Source organism: Tachypleus tridentatus, chromosome 7, assembly GCF_004210375.1.
Source record: "Tachypleus tridentatus isolate NWPU-2018 chromosome 7, ASM421037v1, whole genome shotgun sequence".
Lineage (NCBI taxonomy): Eukaryota > Metazoa > Arthropoda > Merostomata > Xiphosura > Limulidae > Tachypleus > Tachypleus tridentatus.
This window is the reverse complement of record NC_134831.1, coordinates 152,710,488-152,730,923: the sequence shown is the minus strand read 5'-3', so window position 1 is coordinate 152,730,923 and position 20,436 is coordinate 152,710,488. Positions and strand designations below refer to the sequence as shown.

The 20,436-nt window shown below is 36.5% G+C and overlaps 1 protein-coding gene across 7 annotated transcripts in view; it reads right to left on the bottom strand.

Moving 5' to 3' along the window:
• The window catches only part of LOC143256924 (protein-L-histidine N-pros-methyltransferase), a 169,049-nt gene that overhangs the window by 104,047 nt on the left and 44,566 nt on the right, over window positions 1-20,436 (bottom strand). The window lies entirely within an intron of this gene.

The window sequence follows — 20,436 nt, the reverse complement described above, 5'->3', positions numbered from 1 at the left end:
TGGTACCCGTAAATATTTTTCAAGTGATAGGCTTGATGCAGCTGGTTAACAGCAAGCGTCTTAAATATTTGTGCTACTTTAATCGAATAGTGTAATCTGATTTAGACATTCTTAAATCATACCTATAGTTCGAAACTGCGAGGCACATTTTCTTTCTTTTTTTGCAGTGACAAGACAAGAATCATAGACCTTTAAACCTACAACCTAACCTACTATGTCAAGCCTGGTCCAGCTGACGAAAAATGATGAGACATGAAAGTGTGCAAAGGTATAATTTATGCTACCAATACATCACATATTAAAACGTTACAAAAGATCTATTCACTGCAGATATTTTTAGTATATTACTCTTAATTACTCCATTGTGAATTTGAAGTTAGGTGTATACAATTTACAGAAAGCTGACGAAACACTCAAACCGATAAACTTCTTCTTTATTTTTTGTTGTTACACATTACCCTTAATTCATGTATTACAGATTTAAAATCGGAAGAGAGTCAGAAATATCTTTTTTATCTGCTACATGTTCCGGAACTTTTAAAGCTTTATTATTATCGTAATATAAATATCTTTAGACAGTCTTTTAGCTCTTATATTCCAGTCCAACTGACGAATTCGAGTACTGAACAGTGAACAGCAGAGCGGTCGTGAAACTACAAGAGTTAAAAAGCAAACGCCACTTTTGTTTATTTAAATGTATTTACAGGAACATATTTATTAAAGAAAAATCACTAAGTTTCCACCAGAGAAGAAATCATTCAATTACCTCAATTCAAACATTTGCTGAGAACTTGCACATTTCTAACTAAAAATTGACTAAAAGACGAAAGTTAAATATTCACCAGCCAACATCACTTGCATGTATGATCTTACAGATTCAGTAATTAGAGGAAATTTCAGTTTGTCACAATCTCTAAAACAAGTTGTATGCAATATCAGACAGATTTTGTTTCAGAATTTTGAAAGCCATAAAAAGAGTTGGTTGGTTTGGTGTTTTATGACACAAAGGCTATCTGCGCCAAACATCCGGTAAAAAGTTAAAATCAAAGTGAAATTATTAAACTTCATAAAAGAAATTAAGGTAAAACAAAACAAGGTTTTATTTTTGAATCAAACATAAACAGCATTAAATCCAATTTTTACATCTCGTCTACAACAGTAGGAGAAAAACTACAGTAATACAAGTTGTAAAGAACTTTTTGTAGCATAATTGTAATTATCATAACTTGCCAGGATGACTAACGGGTAGTTCAAACAGCAACGTTAGTTACCTGAAGTTGGCCTTTCCAGTCCTAGTTTCGAGTTATTTGACGTTACGGCCATTTTCTAATTTCAAATCAAACTAGATGGACTTTGATTCTTAAAAGGGAATCACATTAAAAAAGGTCTAACGTATAAATTAAAAACAAACATAAATAGCATTAAAAAGATTAATGGCCTTTAAAAAATTTAAACATTTCCAAGGTGAACAGTGTAATTACCACCAGTAACACTGTCCAATGTTACGGACAAACCTTGGGACAGAACATGTTTAAATTGGAGACGTCATTGAGAGTCGTAACGACGGCAAGACAGTAAAATGTGGCTTATTATGATCTGAATGTTACACAGACAACACATTGGTGCATCAGTCCCAGATAAAAGAAAACGATGAGTTAAAAAGCTGTGACCAATGCAGAGTCTATTTAGAACAACTTCCTCTTTCCAATCCTTACAGAAGCAAGATGCCCAAAGTTGAATAAATGGTTTTATTTGGAAAAGCTTGTTTTCACGTTGCTCACTCCAAGTCGTCTGCCAACTGACACGGAGCCGAGTCTTGAACACAGGACTATAGTCTATGTATGGAACAGGCACAGCAATAATAGTGCCAGAGCAGACAGAATTAGCTGCAGTGTCAGCGAGCTCGTTCCTGCGAATACCAACGTGGCCTGGTATCCAGAAAAACTGGATAGAAGTAGATGTTAGAGATATGGGCCAGTCGGTTTTGAATATCAGCGAGAACAGGGTGTGAACCAACGTGAAGCGATTCCAGGGCCAGTAGAGAACTAAGCGAGTCAATATAAATAGCGCATTTTGAGTACTGCTTAGCTTCTATATGATCTATGGCAAGAAAAATGGTGTACAGTTCAGCAGTGAACACCAAAGATGTAGAGGGGATTTTACATGCAACTACCAAACCATGGCAGTGCCCACACAGTCACCTGATTTCGAACCATCTGTATAAATAGGAATGGAAGGATGGTTTGAAAGATGTTCAGCAAATAACAGGCAGTATTTCCAATCGGGAGTGTCTGCTTTTCTCAGGTAACTTAAAGATAAGTCACATTTGGGGACTATAATAAGCCAAGGTGGGATGGGCTGACTAGTGGATACAGAAATATTATCACTGGACAGACTCAATTCATTCAACTGTACCTGGATAAGAAGGCCAAAAGAAGCAATGATAGATCGTCTGTTCTGAAAACGTATGGCCAACTGAGGAAGGAAATCAACTCCAGGGGAGATGCTTTGGTAAGGAACGAAGTTTTGAAGCATATAGTAAAGGCAGTTGCAAACGGCAGAGGTGCAAAGAAGGTTCAGTCTTCTGATACATTTGACACATAGCTGCATAATGTGTGGTATAAAGGTCAGCTTATGGTCAAAGATAAGACCTAAGAACTTTGTCTCAGGAATCCCAAGCAGTATAAGTTCACTGATACAGAATTCAGGATCAGGGTGAATACCCCACTGGCGGAAAAGTGCATGCAAACGGTTTTAGAGAAAGAGAAGTTTAAGTCATCTGCTGTGGTCCACTTCAGTAAACGATTGAGGGCAGCCTGTAGCTGCCACTCAATATACCCCATGTTCGACCATTGACATGAGATGTGAAAGTCGTCAACACAGAGCCCGTTTGCAACAGTAAGAGGGAGTTGTTCAGTGATGGCATTAATCTTCATACTTAAAACTGTGACACTCAAAACACAGCCCTGAGGGACTCCAAGTTCCTGTAGAAAATAATGGGAAAGTGTCGAACCCACACGACTAAGAATCGCTTGTCCATTAAAAAGTTTTAATAAAAATGGGCAAATGGTCATGTAACACATATATATGGAGGTCTCACAAAATGCCTTACCTCCAGGTTGTATCATAAGCCTTCTCAATGTTATAGAATATTGACACAATATATTGTCATTCTCAGATTGACGTTTAAAGTCGAATGAGGTGGACCATGGTGGAGCACTGTCGTCAGAACCCACACTGGATGGGCGGGAGGAGGTTGTTTGATTGGAGGAACCAAACGAAACGAGCATTAACCATCCTCTCTTAGGTCTTACACAGACAGCTCCAACTGATGTATTGCCAAAATGATGAATGGCCAGTTTGAGTTCCACCAGTGTAAAGGAATGATTATAATCACAGAGATAAGCAGCTCGAAATCAAAGAGGTGATTGATCTACCCAAGTCTTGATGGCTAAGAAGGTGGAGAAAGAAGTAGAAGTGCCAGATACCTGGCAAAAGCTTTCACCTAGAGTATCGACAATGTTCTGGGTATTAGCTACTTCCTGGCCACCAGAGAGTAAGATCGAGATGGAGACAGAATTATATTGCCCACAAACATTGCCTAGTTTGTCCTTTACTGCTATTGATCTGTCAGGTTTCTCCCCTTCACTATTCTCCCACTTTTCATGGAGAGTTGACAATAATTCATGAGAAAGTGATCATTTTCCTATAATGTTGAGAGAGACTGGCCGTAGTCAATGCCACCAGACCCACGTGCTCTCACAGAACTTAATCTTGCCATCGTCTGTAAGCCATCAGTAGACGACAGTGTTGCAGCAGTAACTGACTGTATTACATAGGCAGCTGCTCAATGTATTCCTAAAACGAGCTTTAACCATCCTCTTTTAGGTCTTACAGAGACAGCTACAACTGATGTATTGCCAAAATGGTGAATGGCCAGTTTGAGTTTCACCAGTGTAAAGGAATGATTATAATCACAGAGATAATCAGCTCAAAATCAAAGAGGTGATTGATCTACTCAAGTCTTGATGGCTAAGAAGGTGGAGAAAGAAGTAGAAGTGCTAGATACCTGGCAAAAGCTTTCACCTAGAGTATCGACAATGTTCTGGGTATTAGCTACTTCCTGGCCATCAGAGAGCAAGATCGAGATGGAGACAGAATTATATTGCCCACTGACCTTTTAAATCTTGTCTTACATCATTTTGGAACTGGTGGTAGAAGATATACTGGTTGTGAACTTAATCCAATAGTCCTTCTAGCTTTGACATCTTACCCACTGAACATGGGTCTGCTGGAAAGCGATGCAGTGCGAGAGTGTGGGATGCCTACGAAAAGTATCCCAGGCCTGTTTTTGAGAGTTCCATGCCATGTGGCAGGCAGGATTGTACCACAGAGAAGTATATCTTGGAATATGTGCCAAGGTTTTAGGAATACATTGAGCAGCTGCCTATGTAATACAGTCAGTTACTGCTGCAACACTGTCGTCTACTGATGGCTTACAGACAATGGCAGGATCAAGTTCTGTGAGAGCACGTGGGTCTGGTGGCATTAACTACGGCCAGTCTCTCTCAACATTATAGGAAAATGATCACTTCCTCATGAATTATTGTCAACTCTCCATGAAAAGTGGGAGAATAGTGAAGGGGAGAAACCTGAGAGATCAATAGCAGTAAAGGACAAACTAGGTGCATGAAAATAACTTTAAGAACCATTACTGAAAAGAGAAAGGTTATGATTAGAGAGCACAAGCTCTATGGAGCAACCCCTCCCATCAATATCAGCACTTCCCCAAAGAAGATTATGTCTATTAAAGTCCCCCAGGATTAAAAAGGAATACAGCAATTGTTCAATGAGAGCATTAAGGTCTGATTGATCATAGTTTCTCCAGGCGACATGTAGAGAGAACAAACAGTGATGATATGACCCAAGAAAACACGGATGGCTATGGCCTCCAAGACTGTGTAGAGTGGCAAAGACAGGATGGGCACATGCTGATCAACCAACAAAGCCACCCTTCCACGCACTCATCCATTACACAGCCTGTCATTTCTGAACAAAGAAAACTGCCGAAAGGTGACTGTATCGGCAGATTTCAGAAATGTTTTTTGTGAGGAAAAGCATACAAGATGGAAGAAGCAATCAGTGCTTTGATGTCATCCAGATTAGAACATAAACCTCGACAGTTCTATTGTATCAAGGTGGCCATTTTTATTTATATGTAGGCGAATTGGGTGGAAAATCCTTCTGTTTACGACAACGTCTTTTTTCTTTATTGTCTATATTCGATGGAGGTCTGTCGACTTGCATGGATCCTGCCCTGGGTCGATTGGGCAGGTCTTTGTTGTTGGAAGAAGATTACAGCGTCTGAGAACGTGAACGAATGATCGTTTTGCATCTTGAGATGGGAGAAGAAGATGTACCCGAGGCAATGCTCATACCCGAAACCAAAGGAAGTGGATCTTGGGGTTTGCTGGAATGTATGTTAGGAACAGAGATGGGTGTTGAAGTTGATTCATCAACTTATTTTACCATGGAGGTTAAAAAACTTTTCATTTGGTTTGAGAATGATTCAAGGCATAGAGAGATCCGTCTACACTCCCACTGCAGTAGTGGAACGAAGTGTAGCAACATACATCCGAGATGAAGTGGTGGACAGCAACTTTCGAGTCTCAGAGTAACTAATGTTTGAAGTGCTGAACCTCTCCCAACCATTTAGGGCAAGAACGAAAGTAGAACGGGTAAGAGCCATTACAATTCACGCAATGAGGGTCCGTTTCACACTCATAGGCATCACAGTCCTTGCCACTGCAACGTTTGTTTTGGAATTTCGCACAAAGCTACTCGAGGGCTATCTGTGCTAGCCGTCCCTAATTTAGCAGTGTAAGACTAGAGGGAAGGCAGCTAGTCATCACCACCCACCGCCAACTCTTGGGCTACTCTTTTACCAACGAATAGTGGGATTGACCGTAACATTATACACCCCCACGGCTGGGAGGGCGAGCATGTTTGGCGCGACGCGGGCGCGAACCCGCGACCCTCGGATTACGAGTCGCACGCCTTACGCGCTCGGCCATGCCAGGCCAGCCACTGCAACGAGCACACGCCAAGTTCGAGTGACCGAACTGCTAACACTGGAAACATCTGAGAGGGTTTGGAATGTATGGCCATACTCTGCAATTAAGATAACCTGCTTTGATGGTGGCAGGTGGATGTGGTGATGTAAATGTCAGAATGATGACACTGGTCGACATTATAATTCCATATTTACGAGTGGAGATACGTCTCACTGCAGAAACTCTTTGGGTGGAGAAACCAGCGAGAATCTCTGACTCAGGGACGTTCTTCAAATCCTCTCAACAATAACTCCTCGTGATGAATTCAAAGTAGCATGAGGTATAACCTCAATAGGTACATCCCCAATCGCCTTTGAATGCAAGAGGAGTTCAATGTTTTGAGATGTGGGTGTTTTCACCAGTATGTCACCAGAGCGAAGTCTCTTTACTGACTTTGGAGAGCCAATAAGTCTCTCTAGGCCCTTCTGAATAAAAAAATGAAGACATCTACCCTAAAGGTTTGTCTTAAAGAGAATGTAGTATAAGAAAAATGGCCTAGCATAGCCAAGTGTGTTAAGGCGTTCGACTCGTAATCCGAGGGTCGCTGGTTCGAATCCCGGTCGCACCAAACATGCTCGCTCTTTCAGCCGTGAGGGCGTTATAATGTGACGGTCATTCCCACTATACGTTGGTAAAAGAGTAACCCAAGAGTTGGCGGTGAGTGGTGATGACTAGTTGCCTTCCCTCTAATATTACATTGCTAAATGAGGGGCGGCTAGCACAGATAGCCCTCGAGTAGCTTTGTGCGAAATTCCAAAACAAACAGTATAAGAAAATGAAGTACAACAGGTATTACAGATGCTGAAGATTGCTGCTCAGAATCTTCAAAATGTGGTAGTTTACCTATGGACTGTTTTTTCACAATTTGGTTTGAGAATTTATTTGGAGGATCCATAATAAATAAAGAATATTTCGTTGCCCACTGACCCCACTCACCATGGAGCCCAACAAGGGGACGCACTACAATGTTAAACAAGGACAATGCAGCAACGCCAGGGTTTCGTGAACACTATACTTAAACATCAGCATCAGATACAATGCCAACAACACCCGTTGAGAACTTCCAACACTGGTGCTTGGTAGACTCCAGCCCAAGTGAACTAGCTGATTGACCCAAGGGGGCCATCCTAAGGCAGCCCGTCTACAGGAATTAAAGGACAAAGTGGTGTGTTACAGTTGGACCTCTCAACCACCAGGATCCTCTCTTCCCCTTCACGGGTCACCACGCACGGCATACACGTGGGTAGATGTTTAGATCCCAGATGAGGTAAACGTAAAGAACAGAACCTTCCCTGATAGGTCCCCTCACCACGTACAGGAATCCACACCGAGGGGACTATAGAAATGGATCTCCATACAGCCTATTTTAATTTTGAACTTACAGACTAGAAAGAAGTCAGCTCGTGAACAGCATTGACCACCAACTCTTGAACTAGCTTAACAGAATAGGGACATTTGATCGTCTTGTAATGAAACAACCATGATACCCAAGTGCGAAGCGTGGTTTTGTTTTTCGGTAAAGACGCACGAACCATGGAATTTCATATCTGAAGTTCGGTGTACTAACTACTAAACTACAGCTAAATTTCGTTTGTTTTGAATTTCGCGCAAAGCTACACGAAGGCTATCTGCGCTAGCCGTTCCTAATTTAGCAGTGTAAGACTAGAGGGAAGACAGATAGTCATCATCACCCACCGCCAACCCACGCAAGGTGTTATATGAGCTAACAGTGAAATGTAACCCTCACTCTTGTAGCACATTCGCGACTTTAAAGTGCAGAACGCATTTTTCGGCAACGATCCATGGATCATGAAGCTTCACATTTACTAATCATTGAAGTGCACTCGATCTCTATCACATAAAGAACTTCTAAAATAAAATATACGAAAAGGTATAAACCAGTTAGAATTTTTTTTTCTTTAGAAAACTTAATTTTTTAGTTTATTTACCGAATTGAATTAGAACAAAATATAAATGTATGCTTTTTTTGAAGTATTTTTAAAACGACAGAAATAGAACTAGCAAGTTCATTAGTGCGTTTCGGTTTTAATTTTTTGCTAATACTGGGTGGATCGTTATTATAAGAATTACACACAGAACTCTTCAAAACATGGAAGTGTTCTCAATATCTTAAAACGTTTACTAATTTTAATATTATTTTTATAGTAAAATACGGATATTAAGTAAACTTGGGAAAACGTTTAAAAATGCTGTTAGTTTTATTGTTGTTTTGAAAAAGTCGAGAGATAAGTTTATTGGTTGAACATCGCGTAGAGCTACTCCAGAGCTAGGAACGCCAGTTGTCCATAATTTAGAAATAATAGACTAAATAGAGGTTAACATCACCCACCACCAACTCTTAGACTACTCTTTCACCAACAAGAAGTGGAATAGACCAAACAATATAATCGTCCTGCGGTCGAAAAGAACGAGCATGTTCGAAGACATGCAGATTACAAGTGCTCTAAACCACTGGGCCATGTTCGTACTTTTCGCTGCAAATGAAAGAAGATTAATTTAAGATATGTTTGTATTCACGTAACCATAGCACACACTACAGTAAACATATGCAAATAATGCTCTTATTTTAAACACAATCTGTCGGTGAAGGCGAAACTTGGATTTAACAATGGTACTAAATGGAAGACATTGATCACTATATATACTGGTAGAAATACCAGTTATCTGGGAAGATATAACTGCTAATTCTTGCAGCCTTTTCTGGAAGTGTTCGAGAGCTCTACAACAATGTGTCCATACTTGACATTCACTAATGTTCACCATCCATAAGAAAAAAGATTTTTATTGAAATTTTAGTTTAAAAATGAGCCATCATCCTAGCATTACGTCACAGAATATAATTTATTTGAAGTATTTATTTGTAGACACAGTTATCAATGAAAATGCCTTACCTTTCTGTTGCAACACATGAGAATTTCACTAAAGAACCACAAAACTTTATTTTAGGTTTTGTCTTGTTTTATATTTCATAGTTACTACTTTTTTGTAATTTTTATTGGTTAAATCTAAAACATCATTTTTGTTGTAATGTCAATTGTTTTATTTATTGTCCAACTGCGAAAGTATTGCCTAGTTATATATATATCACCCAGTTATGAGTGGTGATGATCGGTGGTCGTTTCCAAGATTCGAGTTTTGGACTTGTACATCGCAAGCTCAATTATAATAAGATGCGGGAATAAAAGTATCGGAGTAGACGTAAACACCACATAAACGTTACACAATAATTGTAACAATTGTTTTAACAGTATCATGAACTTTAGTAGACTAAATCGATGTGACCAAATATACTCACTTTAGAGTAAATTCAATTTCCCGTGTCTCAAAGAGTGAACTTCTTACCTCCACCGATTTACTTGTTTAACATGTCAAAGACCTCGTTGAAACAAGATATAAAAAACTGATAAATAAAAAGCTGATATTTAAATTGTTCTTCAAAGGCGAAAAGAATACTTAAAGTTTGTTCTGACAAGTAAACAAGTTTGAGCTTCTACTGCAAGTTTTATTAATAAAGTCGTAGAAAGGCTATACGTCCTTCTTCCAATGACAAATGAAAACTTAACACTATTTTGAAAAATAATATCGTTCTGGAAAAAACGAACTGTAGGCGTTACTCTTAACACAAACCCTTAACTATATGTGTATACATACGACATTTTATTTACTACATAGAACACAAAAGAATTCTGATTTATCACGGGGTCAAGTACAGCATATCTGAAAAGTTGTCTCCAATATCCGCGGTTATTTGTTATTAAGCACAAATCTACTACAGAACTACAGAAAAATTAAGTCTAGAATGTCACCAAAGATGCACTTCTTACACTCCTATTTAGACTTCCTTCCAAATGATCCATGGTTGTTTATTTGTAGTTAACCACAAAACTACACAACGGACTATCCGCGCTCTGCCCACCACGGGTATCGAAATCCGGCTTCTAGCGATATAAGTCCGCAGAAATATCGCTTTGCCACTGGGGAGGGACAATACCCATGAATTTTACCACACCAAACAAGAATTTTTTTTCTTTAATTTCGCGGAAAGCTACTCGAGGGCTATCTGCGCTAGCCGTCCCTAATTTAGTAGTGTAAGACTGGAGGAAAGACAACTAGTCATTGCGAAATAACTACTGGAATCGGACGATGACTGAAAATGTTTGACAACACGTATTATTTTATAATAGCATTTTACTTTTTTAAAGTTATAGGTATTATTTCCCTATCATGTTTAAGTTATAGCTAAATTTCACTGACTTTAAAAATAAACCCGTATCACTTTTATTCTACATTTTTCAAACATCTAAACCACTAACTGTTTGTTGTTCTTTGATACTAATTTAAAACTTTTAATAAAATAATTAACGATAATGTGCGACACACGAGTTGAAATCTAACAGATCAGATGGGTTGAATAACACATATACACATACATTATAAGCAAACCAGTTACTGTCAAGGCTCATTACATATAACCTGCAATAATACATTCTAACCAATGCTATATTACGAAGTATTTGCAAGTCGGATTTACTTTTATCAAACTCTTTGCACAATGGTTTTAGCTTTCTTATTTTCGTTTTGTGTCTCCAATTTCGTATTTGTTACTCAACAGTTTGTACTACTTTAACAGTTTGCACACATAAGGAACGATTCTTCTTCTAAAGACTTCTGAAAGATCTTTTCCAACTAGTTATGAGACCTAGAAAAAACAGAACTTGAAATCCTTTAGACAGGAAGCAGATAACTAATTCAGGCTAGAGACAGAAACACACACGTGTTTGCCTTCTTCACCGTCATCTTTATATATTACAGATTTGTCCCACTGTTACGTTTATTTTTAGATACACAATAAACACAAAAAGGGGTAACATTTTGATATTTCTTTACTTAGCTGAAACTTGAAAATGGTAAGTTTTGGAAGTCTGAAGAGAAAAATCCGTTTGTTTGTTTTTCGTAATGGTGCAAATTTCAAATTCACATGTGGTTAATCATAATTCCAAGGGCTAAGTCATTGGTTATATAGTATGTCCCATATATGCACCCAGAAGAATGCTTTAGAAGGATTTGTTTGGAGTTTAAGCACAAAATTACAGATTGGGTTATTTGTTCTCTACCCAAAACAGGTATCGAAACGGTTTCTAGCGTTTTAAGTCCGCAGACATGCCGCTGTGCTACAGGTGAGGGGGACGCTATAATGTAGGCATGTGTGTGTGCACGCGCGCCTATAATAGTGAAAGAATTAAGGCAGAAAAAGCAGCAAGAACGTTTTCAGGTTTGAAATAGGAACATAAAGAGATGTAAATAATAGTGAAAACGAGAATTTCGTATAGATTATGCAGATGAACAGAGGCGTTTAGCTAAAGGCATAAATTGAAGGATGCTAATTTCTCAGATGAAAATGGAGAGAAATTTATACATAGAACATAATTAGTACTCAGATTTTAGACATGCGGAATAAACTGTTTAAGCCATTAGCTAGATACAACAACAACAAAAAAAAACTTACAAATTTGTATGTGTTGAACAGAGTATTTTTCAGACTTCAGACTGATCAACAAGGCTTCAAAGCTTATAAAAAGTACGGAATGGAAAAGTGTTTGTATGTCCGGTATATAATAAAGAGAAAGGTGTTTGGACACGCAGAAGAGAACAGCGTGGAATTGGAAATTCAAGGTTTTAAAGAATTAAAAATAAAACTGTTTCGACTCTACAGAAGCAGAAAGTTAAACTTAAGAAGTATAAAACAGAAAGGTGTTAACACTCAGATATTTATGTTGTAAACACACGTAAATTAAAGTTTTACACGTGTGAATGAGAAAGCTTTACCCATGTAGGCCAGAAATACGCTTATTAGACTGTAGTAGAGCAAGACTGTAGAGAGTACACCTCTGAGGTTTAAAGACTTTTTTGGACATAGTTTAGGAGTATTAATACTGTTTCAAACATGAACAGATGAACCATTTTAGGTTTAAGATGTTGTACTACGGTATATAACATTATAATTTTATGTAAACGTATGTATCGGTTTCTTATTTGTTTACAAACTTCAATTTCAGTTCATTGAAACATTTTATTTAAACTTTAATAAGAACAAATAAAAGAACAATGACATCAACGACTGTTGTTGTTTTTTATACATTGTATTAATTCTTAGAAATAAGTTGTCATAAACATGTACCAAAACCTCACATCATATTTATATCCAAGCATGTTTTAATCTAATTCTTTACTTAACACTGGCACAAACAATTCACTAACTTTTAACTTCATGCTTGTCGAACACAAACAGCGAGGTCCAGCTGTAAATGTAAATATGTAACACATACTTTTAAAATAAAAACAATATTCCATTGTATAGTTTCTACATGCAGTCTGTCGTAATTTGTTGTTAGGCATGTTAAGACTGATCTAATAAACAAGGTAGAGCAAAGCACGACTTATGGATTACAGGCATGATAAAATTGCTGCTGTAGAAATAATAACAAAATTCTACATCACGTTGGTGTGCTAGTGCACTCTAACCTTCGTATATTCCACAATAATAATTTTTGTATTCGGCTCGGATGAATAATAATGTCAAAGTATAAGCTCCTAGAAGGTTCTGTAAGTGCTTGCAGTCTAAATAAAGAAACCTGAGAGGTCCCTAAGCTCAGGACAACCACCTTAAAGTCTTTATCTAAAAAGAGAGAGGGATAAAACAAGTCTCGCTTTTTCCTAACATTGCTATCTTCAACTAAAAAGCTTCTCCCCCCAAAATATACTAAATTAAATTACGAACGCATTACACTGGCGTCCTGCATGGCATAAATAACGCTGGAAAAGTACGAAGTTCAAATAAAAATTCAAACGCTCAACACGTTTACATGGAAGGTAAACGTAATGGATGAAAGGAAAGGAAATTAGCAAGGCGTAAGACCTGACATGATTAATACAGACGTACAAAGTCTATTTAGTACAGGTATTCAAAAGACATATGCAACAGTAAATATATATATAGTAAAGTACGTATAAGGACATATATATTTTCAGAAGAACACTGATAAAAGTGATGAAATTTACGAGTTCGAAATCATTTGTGCCAGAAACGTTACTAAATGAAAAATTTTTAAAAAGCTTGAAGGTAAAGTAAAGGGAAATACAAAATTTCGTCAATATATATATATAGACACACACACACACATATAAGCACTAGAAATACAAATCGAAACATACACGGGACTGTGTATGCACAATACACGTTCCATATTGTCACGAAATTTAAATATGGACAAACATAATTGACCACCGTATAGGAAATCAAGTGATATCATATATCATCAACCAAAGCCATATGAGGTTATAAAGCAGTAGTAACTCAAGGCACATGCAATACAAAAGTCATTGTGTTTTGAACGGAAACAATTTAACATACATGCGATAAACGTTTTTGAAAATATGCTCATTAAAAGGAATTGCAGCCAGACTACACCTTTCTCTTTCTACTGATGTCCCTTGCAATATTTGAAAGGTATTACAGAAAAATAATATTGTTATCAATTTACCTGATAAAGGAAAAAAAAACAAACAGTTGAGTGGGTTCACTCTGCAAACACAAAGGTGCTCCAGTGGAAATTTTACCAAAAATTAACAGTACAGGCAATTATATGGCAGTTACAAAAATGTGACGTGCTCTTGTGCAGTCCTAGCTTAAAATAATGTGAAACTGCTAAAAAATCATCCCTATTGAGAAAAAAAACAACAAAGAAAAAGCAAAACGAAACAAAAAAAACATGAAGAGGTAACAAGTATGAAGACCTTGGATTTGTCAAGTATTAGAAACTGTTACGAGCATACACCACAACTTACGAGTTTGTCAATAATAAAAACAGTTCTTCCGGCACCGAATAAGATAATGATAACAACACTATTGCAGAATAACAGTAAATATTACTGTCGGAAAACTAATGAAAACTGATGGCACCGTAACTGCAGCAAAGTAAAAATTAGATTCAACTTGATCACGGCATTCACTAGAACATGTTCTATTTGTAGAGAATTATAATTCCAGAAGAAATATTATCCCAAAGATGCAACTCGTGTTAAAACGTTATCTGCAACAGGAAGAGGAAAGAATGAAATTCTCAAATATATGATACGATCGTGTCACGAACATTATTGAAAGTGTCTGGAATACATGGAGGTTGAAATTAAACATTGTCCAACATTGAATTATGATTGGTTCTACACGACATCCAGAATATTCTTTAATCACTGTTAGATAAATTGTTATCGGGAACAAGGGACTAATTACTCCATGCCAAGAATGTTTTTACACAAATGTTTGTGACATGATGTACACTAGTAATGCAATGTGTATACAACAAGAATACATTAATGATGTAAATTATTATACATTATGAATAAGCATGACTATTATCAACGTTTCTTGTATGTTTCTGTACTTATTGACAACAATATACATATAATAAATAGTCATTACATCGAAGCATTTAGCAAAAGAAACCATATGAAGTCTTTATATTAAGCTATTTTAACAGTAGCTATAAATATGCCACGACGACGTAGCAGCTTTACTGGACTCATTTTCATGGTCTGAGAAGCTGAGAAACAATCAGAAAAGTACAGGCCAATTAAACAAATCAAGTGGTGAAACGTCTCCCCTATTACTCTTACATATCTATGTATAAAACTGCCATAATATATTTCCTTTATTGGCACCTATATTTTATATTCAACAATCAAAGTAGTTTCACATAAATAGCTAATTCAAGGGGTGTTTGATCTGTACTTTACTCAGCATTACCTAATAGCTAAGCCGCATGAATAAATATGCTATTTTGCATCCTTAAGTTAATATATATATGCATGAACCACAATAAAGATTCTTATGCAGAGACTCAGTAAAAGTGAACTGTTTGTTTGTTTTGAATTTCGCACAAAGCTATACGAGGGCTATCTGCATTATTCGTCCTTAATTTAGCAGTATAAAACTAGAGGGAAGGCAGCTGGTCATCATCATCTTGGGCTACTCTTTTACCAACGAATAGTAAGATTGATCGTCACATTATAACGTCCCTAAGGCTGACAGGGCGAGAATGTTTTGGTGTGAGGGGGATTCGGATCCGCGACACTCAGACCCTTGAGCGCCCTAGCTATCTGGCTATTCTAAGCTCAGTATAAGCGAACCTAATTTCTATCTTTAAAGTTAAAGCATCTAGCGATTGGAATCTAGAGAAAAAAAGAGAAACGTATACACCTAAGAGCAAGTGTTTTATTCAAAGCTTGACCAATGGACATAACGACTGTTTATTTAGAAATTCAGCGAAATATATGCAAGGGCTAATTTCAGCCTGACACGTTAGTCGAGAAGCAGCTAGTAAACAGCACCACCCCGAACTGTAGTCTGATCAAATAGTGGGATTTGACAGTTACACTTATAGCACTTCTACGACCCAAAGTGAGAAGTTGTTTTTGTCTGTTTTTTAGCGCTAAAAGATGCGAGCCATGAGCCACAGCTTCATAGTTTGGGCATACTAATAATCTTAATACGCTCGAGCCACGATTTATATGATTAACAATTTAATGTAAATATACATGTCAGTATCACGAGTATAGAAGCTAAGAAGCTTCTATACAAAATAAGGAGAATTTATATTATTCATCATAGTACACGATGGTCTTCACAATTCCTTCGTACTCGCAGATTAGATTTACATACTTCTTCATAAACACACAGAAAAGTTTTTATCGCGAATTATGTAACCGTTACGCAATCAGTTATTTAACTTAAATAATGGAATTTCAGGTAACTCTATATAAATATAATCACATATAAATACATACACAAAACACACAAAAGAGACTTAAATGATTCGAAAATACATTTATCGGTGGAAAATAGATTCGTTACAGAAGTTATTCTGAAAACTTATATTTCGACCATATATGTGCACCCAAGTTGAGCACGTTATAGTAAAAAACGATTTCGATGTCTCGCCTGATCGTTACAGTTCATGTTGGCACGTCCGGTCATGCTCTTTCTGACGACTGTGTATCCTGATCATTACATTACAGCGTACATACCATTTCAAAAGACTCCATCGTATGGCTTTCATGTCAAAATCACATTTCCATCCTTCTTGTAATATCAAAATTCACCCAGTAATTTTTTTTTGGATTAAATTTTAATTTCACAACTATTAAGATTGTTCATTGTCTCTTCAAAAATTTGCAGGACATATAATCGCAAGAATATTAGGTTTAAAACGCATGGCCCATAAAACTATGTATGATAAAAAATAAAGCCATTTTCTTTATATATTCTTTTCAGATGCAAATCAGAGTCGTCTGCAACCCCATAGGGAAAAAACAAACGAACCAGAAGCGAATAATTTCAAAGAAGTAATTTGACGAACAACTTAGCCGAGAACAACCCAGGCCTACATTTACAATCATGAACTATCTGTAGAGGATACTTCATATGTATATTGTTAAAAAATAAAAATAGTTTGTTTTTTTTTTGTAAAATGAAGCTCTGTTTTTGCTTTATGTCTGTTTTTTCAAGTTGGTTCATATTTTGATAAACAGTGTCCATCGCTTAATTTACATATACATAGGTAAATATTTTTAAATGTCTTTTTTATATAACCTTATAACGTACAGTAAATAATAAAAACAACGATTGAGGGAAAAGTGTACAAAAAAGGTAGATGACAATCCAATATCTTTTGTCGAATTCTAAATATATTGAATGTAATGAAACATTCGGATTTACGGCCCACAAAACTCGGCGTGGAAAAACGGTTGCAATGCTCCCATATTGAATTTCAGTCTTTTAATTTTATGGCAAACTGCTATATTAAACGGCATGCGATATTAGAGAAAACATATACAATAGTGTCCTAGCTCTTCCTGTGGTGCCTTTGTCTCTCTCTCACTCGGTCCAACAAAACTAGAGGAATTTTTCTAATATATTGCTCTGGCATTTCAATGAATTTCATTCTCTATAGCGAACCAAATGGCGTATAAACCGGTAGATGACGCTTTAAAAAACAACAACAACAATAAGTTGTATATATGTTTAATGCTATAGGAAAATACTGTATAGTCCAAGCACGAAATGAAACATTAGTCGCTGTTCAAGTAGTAATGAAAGAGGGTTATAATGCTATAGAATGGATAATAACTACAACCGGTAGGTAATGCTGTTATATTTGGTTGGACGAACAATAGCTGTTTGTTTGAATCGGTGCTATGAAATGACAAAAAAACATAACGCTTTATGGATACTATACAGCAATGTGCAACGCGTCAGTGGAAAACTACAACGTAAATAAGAAAAAATCACCAATTATTCATTCATTAGTGGTCAAATATATAAATATAATACATTAATAATCACACACGTCACATTTAGTTTTGATGTAACACTGAATTCACCTTCGGACGACATTTTGATATTCAATCTTAAATATACTCATCGTATAAGTAAAGGCTATGTTGTAGGTGCTTAATTCAAGTTATGTGTATGTTGAGTAACTTTAAATGTATAATTGACGTTCTGCATTAATAATGGACATGAAACGCATAATACAAATCTAAATTAGCTACGGGTTTATAATTGTTTTATGCACGTGTAACGAATTAACAGATTTGACATAGTAATTTGACAGAACGTCAATTACACATTTAAATGTATGAAAATTCCATATGGATATAACAAGATTTTCTGAACTGTAAAAGTTCTGTCTCATTTTCTACTATTTGCTATTTTAACCCAGCACAGGAAAAAATATAAGGTAAATTAAAACAAACTAACTGAAACATTCTTAATTTTAAACAACTTTAAATTTAAGATGGTTATTTACTTATTATCTCACGAACCACATCGTAATTCAGTTTTGACTTGAAAAACTATTTTTAATAAAATATAATTTTTTTTAACTCAGAGACCCTAAATGTTAATTATTGAGAGGAAATGAAAAACTTACTTTCAAATTCAAGTTCGTATCATAATATGATCAGTTGCTTATATGCTACTTGTGACACTGCATGTTTAACAACGACTACGCTACCTACAACTCGGCTGTTAGACGAGAGAATTCATGTTTTTTTCGGATAACCACAGAGCTACTCGAAGGCTATCTTTGCTAGCTGCCCCTAATTTTGAACCTAGAGATTATAGGACAGGTTGCTAGTCAACAGCACACATATCGAATTTTTGGATTGCTCTAGAGCGACTAAATGTTAGAATTTAATCACCACCCTTATTCGCACCTCACAGCCCCAAGGTACTGAGTGCGAATATTTTTATTTCTTTAGTTTTTGCAGTAAAGATCAAAATCTGGTGGACTCGCAGATCCAAAGTCCTTTATAAGAAACTAAATACATTTAATCACGTAATTATTCGATAAAACTGGATTTTTGGTAACTGCTATGAGTAATTTGACGTTTGTTTGTAATTAAGCACATCGAAAGGACATACCTAAAATATTAGCTTGATCAATTACAAGGAAGGTGCCATCTTTTACGCAACTTTGATCGAAAAGTGGAATTTAACCCAACGTCACTCTTACAGTTCACCCAAAGGCCCAAATACAAAATGCATTTTTCATACAATGAGTCGCGAAGTATAAAACTTGGATTCACAGCCATGGCGCAATAACCTAAGCCACACATGAACCGAGATAGAGAATATTATAAATACTATTACTAAATTATACACACACATAATGCTACTTCAGAAAGATGCTACACGATCTAAACAACAATATATTCGTTGTCTAAAAGTAACATTGACCTTCACAAATGTGATTAATTAATATATATCCACATAGACTAAAGCGCTCAACAACTAAGTATTAAAATTGTCAAAGTTCCAGTGAGCAACATAAACTCATGTTTTAACAAAACAATTCAATATTTACATACTGAATGGCAAATAACTAACGGTGTAAGCCCAGCATGGCCAGGTGGTTAAGGCGTGCGACTCGTAATCTGAGGGTCGCAGGTTCGCATCCCCGTCGCACCAAACATGCTCGCCTTTTCAGCCGCGGGGCGTTATAATGTGACGGTCAATCCCACTGTTCACTGGTAAAAGAGTAGCCCAAGAGTTGGCAGTGGGTGGTGATGACTAGCTGCCTTCCTTCTAGTCCTTACACTGCTAAATTAGGGATAGCTAGCGCAGGTAGCCCTCATGTAGCTCTGCATGAAATTCAAAACCAAACCATAATGCTAAATGGGTCACCCCCAGTGGCACAGTAATATGTCCATGAACTTTCAATGCTAGAAACCAGGTTTCGATAATACCTGTGATGGACAGAGTGGCCACCAGGCCATTTAGCATTATCAACTTGGAAAGAAGATATCAGTTTTGTAGAAGCCAGTGGTAAAGTTGATGCTTATAGAATTATCAACTCAGGAAGAATAAGGCAGTCCTGTGGAAACTTTTACTAAATCTCGTCTTAAGAAAAATATCTTACTAAAATCAACAATAATGTCTGTCCTTAGTAAAATCAAAACAGTAAAAACAAGATAATATTGTTTAAAATAATTATAAAGTTTATTCTCCTGGTACCATTAACTTACAAACAGATTCTTGAAATAAAAGGTAGTTTTGATCATTTTAACAAAATTAGTCCAAGCAAACACAATGGTATACTGTGGAACCAAAACAGTAACCTCGAGCGTTTTAGCACTCTCAACTAAGTCAATAATGAGTCGGATTCCTACAACTGCAATTCTATATTACTTACTGGTATTCTATTTGTTTCTCATCTTTTCAGCAATAAAATCAAGAGTCTGTAAAAGTACAATGCCAGAAAATGTTTTAAATTAATCAATCAAACTATTGCAAACTTAAGATGACTCAGTGAACTAGAAAATGCAAACTGAAATATGTCATTCGTAAAGTTGTTGACTTTTCCTTTGCAAGCTAAGCATTTGATACTTCAGAAATTATCGTAATGTGAAGCTTTCTGGAAACTTGTAAAGTTTGGTGGCACACTGCAGAAACCTCAGACAATTAATATTTATGCAAGTATCTGCTACATTTTATGTCATAAAAATGTTGGATATCTGACCATTTACGAAATTCAAGTACACCCCAAACTGGCTGATGATATCAAAGCGAACTACTTGCATTTGTACTCATTCTAACTCAGGCCAAAAAAGGCATCATAAACAAAAGTACTTTTCAAACAAAAGACCAACTGCTCTGGCTTTGCTGCCTGTTCCTACAAAATTGAAATACACCACAAACAAGCTGAAGAACAAAAATGACCTGCCTCTAATTTGCATTCAG